We start from the raw sequence: 4,710 nt of genomic DNA, 5'->3' as shown, positions 1-4,710 counted from the left end.
TAACCCAGGTATGTTTTTTCTTCTGGTTATTCAGTATCATATAGGTATGTTTATGAGTTTTTAAATGTTTTTCACGATTTAATTGATTATTGGAATATTATGATGACTAATTTTCAAATCATAACAAAAAATCACCTTGTCACTTACAATGTCAAAATTGGATTCATAGATTATACTTATATACTCTTTGATTATACACTTATATACTGTTGGACTTTGTTCAAAAAGAATAGAACAACAATCTTCGTCTGAGAAAATAAAAATTATATTTAGCATTTTTGTAAACCAAATTTAAAGATAAAAACCATAATTTAAAAATTTGCTAAAAATTTAGTTATTGCTTCTCCGCAAAGAATAGTTACTTGAGTGGTATTTTTAATTCAATTTTTTTTCTTTGCAAATACATCATAGTACATTTCATTACGTTTTCTCCTGTATAGGCAAGTTATTTTACTCTTTGGTAATTTTAGTGGAATGGATTGGTCGTCTTAGTTGGAGACTTGAAGAAAATTCAGAATGCTAGCAACACTCTACCTATATATATATATATATATATATATATATATATATACAGACTGCCCGGTAATTAATAGATAACCCCGCAGGTACTTATGGAGGGGCACAGGGCCAACCCAGAAAAAAATAAAAAATAAATCTATCCGCAACGGGTTTATTTAAAAAAAAAATAAGTACAAAATTCGATACCTGTGTTCAAACTTTTGGGCACTGCGACTGCAAATTCAATATTCTCTGGAAATAACCGTGAATAATCGGCTTTGCTAACGCGCATTACAAAATATTTCTAGCCACAACTATTTTTTTTTTAAATGAAAAATAATGTATTCGATTTTTTTTTATAAAGTTTGAGCACTGTGGTGTAAAAAAAAAACGTAGGGGGACGTAGATGGCCCATAGTTTAAAAAACATGCCTACTTATTGAAGTTTCTTAAATGGTATTTTACTAAATTTTTTTATTGTCACATTACCGAGTTTTTGCTTCCTGTGTTTCTCTAGCCCTATTTTTCTTATAACCAAAACAAATAATAAAATAAGAATTTTATTTCGAAAATCAGTGAAAGTGTATTTTAGGGTGGTTGGGGTGTTCTTAATAATTTAAACAACCGTTATAAATAGCGCTACCGTTATAAATAGTGCTACCATTATAAATAGCGCTACCGTTATAAATAGCGCTACCGTTATATATAGCGCCACCGTTATAAATAGCGCTACCGTTATTTTATCGAGTTACAGATATACCAGATCATTAAAATATTAGCAGCCCCCAAGTATATTTAGCTATTAATATGTCTGCAACTAAATATAAAAATATTGATTGTTATAAACAAAATAAGTAAATACGCATGTGTATACGCATTTTATTTAAATATCCATAGTATGTAGTTTGCAGATGTTTGCCGATACCTCCTTTTATACAAACTAAAATTTGAAGACAGTGGAATGCACATACACACGTAATTACTCGATTTTCAATGATCGCCTTTGGACTCATATGGCGATCATTGAAAATCACTTTAAGGCTAGGTATTCCTGCAAAAGTAAGCATTTAACGCTGAGCCGGCCGCGCGTAATAATACTTCGCGCGGACACTGCGGCAGTGAACTCGCATTGCAAACGTGACCCCGCCGTCAGTGACACAGTGCAGAATTAAGCAGTAGGATAATTTTATTTGGCTTTAAAATAGAAAGGCATTTATTATGATCATTTTTTATAGTAGTAATAAATAATATCTAGTTTCGTATATAAATGAAAGAAGTAAAGGATTTTAGGGTTATTTATTTTAAAGACTGTTTGACATAAATAGAATAAAGGGTATCAAATGAAACAAATTACATTACAAAATTTTAAAATTTTTATGTATCATCTCAATAAAATAGTCTGTAATTAAATTAGTTCTCCGATGTTGATGAATTTTAAAATTACTTCATCGGCATAGGCGTAAAAATATAAAAGACGGACTGACTTTTGAATTTTGTTATTGTATTTACTTAAAATAAAAAATAATTGTATTTGCTCGCAAACGAAAAAAACCGACTTCAATTATATCGACAAGTAATAAAATGTAGATCGACGAAAAAATAGTCAAGTATTTACGCGTTATCAAAGATTACTCAAAAAGTAGTAATCAGATCTCAATAAAATTTACATGTGACCACATGATAAACATCAGCTTTCGATTAAATTAAAAATTATCAAAACCGGTACACCCGATAAAAAGTTATGCGGATTTTCGAGAGTTTCCTTCTATTTCTCTAGGATCTCATCATCAGATCCTGGTTTTCTTATCATGGTATCAAACTAGGGTAGCAGTAAAAAGTTATGCAGTATAATACAACGTAGGTCGACGAAAAAAGCGTCAAGTAAAAACGCATTATTAGATATAACTCGAAAAGTAGTTGTTAGATCTCAAATAAATTTAAATGGGACCAAATGACATACACCACCTTTCGATTAAAAAAAAATTGTCGAAATCGGTCCACCCAGTCAAAAGTTCTGAAGTCACATACATTGCAGTCGAATTGAGAACCTCTTCCTTTTTTGGAAGTCGGTTAAAAATATAATTTAGATTATTCATTTTTAGCTGTGTACGAGTGTAAGGTTTGACATGTAGCGTTACTTAGTTTAAACTAGTGTCAAAATTATTTTAAAACTCATTTAATTTTAATTGGCGTGTGCTTTGTGCCGGCATTGAATCATCAGGGTTATCAGAGCTAGCATTAGGGGGATCTATGGCAAGCTTTTCATATTCCTTTTGACTTGATATGTCTCTAATGGGCATACCTCTTGCATTTCTACTGTCTATTATTTCAGGCAGCAAGCAATTTATATAAAATGTTAATAATTTAGGTTTCATATTAGTATTCCAAAATACATCATTCTTTTCTATCAATTGTGTGTATATTTTTTCATTCTCGCCTGCCCATATGGCCAAAAGACACTTTTGTCGTTCTGATACGTGCAACTGACCTTGTATTTGGTGATACCAGTTAATTTTTTTATTAATTGTGGTTGTTTTAGTATTTTTATATCTTATCGTATCTTGTTTCCTTCTACTGCAGTAGAAAGTCCTTTTTTATATGCTGCAATTGGACACTTGACTTCGACAATAGTATCATGTCCAATTAAGCCGTCAGGCGTTGCCCCTATAAAAGGGTAATCTTTGTCAATAAATAAACCACAGGGTGCAATGATAACACCTTCCTGCTGTTGTAATTGCTGCAAAGCTTGTTGCTCATGCACGACTCCGTGTGCAACAGTCGTGACATGGGACAAATTTTTTCTGTAAACTAAGTTTTTTACGAGAGGAGCTGTACTTGAGGGTTACTTTTCTTTTGCATATAAGGCCCAAGTTTGAAGCAGTTACTAGGCTTTTTCTGATTTCAAGCCACTCGCCGCTGTCTCTCTGCAGTATCGTAGATCTTTCTACCTTGTGTCTGTCAGATGTAACAGTTTCTAAATTTTTTAGAAATTCTTTCTTTGCTGTTTCGTATTCTTTTGGCGACATATCAGGCGCTGAACAGGTTGAACCATAGTCGTTTTGCCCATTGTTTAAGTCTTTTAGCACTCTTCGTTTCTTTACTAGGTTTTCCATATTTAATTTTCGTTTTTTTGCACGTCGTTCTTCAATTTCTTTTGCTTTACCTCCAGAAGTGTTACCTTTTAAGTAAGTTAACAGTTTAGATTGTTGATACTGCAGCTTTCGTGTTAAACGAAACAACGGCGGCTACACACCTTCCTTGGTAGCCACCTTTTAAAGCAAAATTTATTCTTTTGCCTCCAGTAAATTTTGCTATTACGCTGTTGAAGCACTCTACCTTATTTGTGTTCACATTTTCGACCAAACTTCGTGCTTTTGAAGCTACGTTGGACACAATTGCATTGATCCTGAACAGAAAAATTATTTTTAAAATTGAATATATTATTAAATATGTTTATATGCGAGCGACAAAGACAAAATATGGGGAGTCGGTGTGCGAAATTCTTCGTACTCCGCGTCCGTACTATAATAAGTGAATAGTTCCATATAATGTATTTATTATTCTTCTTTTTGAACCTACTGATAAAGTTAGACTGTGGTCAGTAGGTACGTATATTGAATCCGCACTAATATTAAAAATACGAGAAATAAAACTTACCTTATTTTGTTCGCTATTATTATTAGTTCTATTAATCAAAATTATTATAATATGAAAATATGCTTTACACAAAAGAAGGGACTCGCGCGCAAAAAATCGTCACACGTCCTATCTCGGTAACGTCCCGCTGGACAATGCGAGTGCCTCGCGCGGATCGAAAATCATTTGAAAAATCGATAAAAAATTAATAAATTTATTTAAAAAAAAAACCATCGGGTGTAATACCTCCAGTTATATATGACCTTTATTTAGGTAAGTAACTAATAATATTAAATCAGTTATTTTAAAAATAAAACCGAAAATAGAACATAATATGACCCGAAAAGAGGTAACTTTGCGAATTTATTCTATCGAGCCAAATTTATCAAATCATGTTTCCATCGGATATAATCCCTAAAGTATACCCTAAACAATATTAATTAAATTTATTAGATTACAATTTCACTGTTTACTATTTCAAAAATGAATAACTAGAAACGTGTTTTGCAGGAATACCTGAAACAGCTCCCCTTAAGATAACATGTTATATAACATTTTTTGTTTGTATAAGTGTCCT

The sequence above is a fragment of the Melitaea cinxia genome, chromosome 7 (assembly GCF_905220565.1).
Source record: "Melitaea cinxia chromosome 7, ilMelCinx1.1, whole genome shotgun sequence".
Lineage (NCBI taxonomy): Eukaryota > Metazoa > Arthropoda > Insecta > Lepidoptera > Nymphalidae > Melitaea > Melitaea cinxia.
This window is presented reverse-complemented; position numbering follows the sequence as displayed.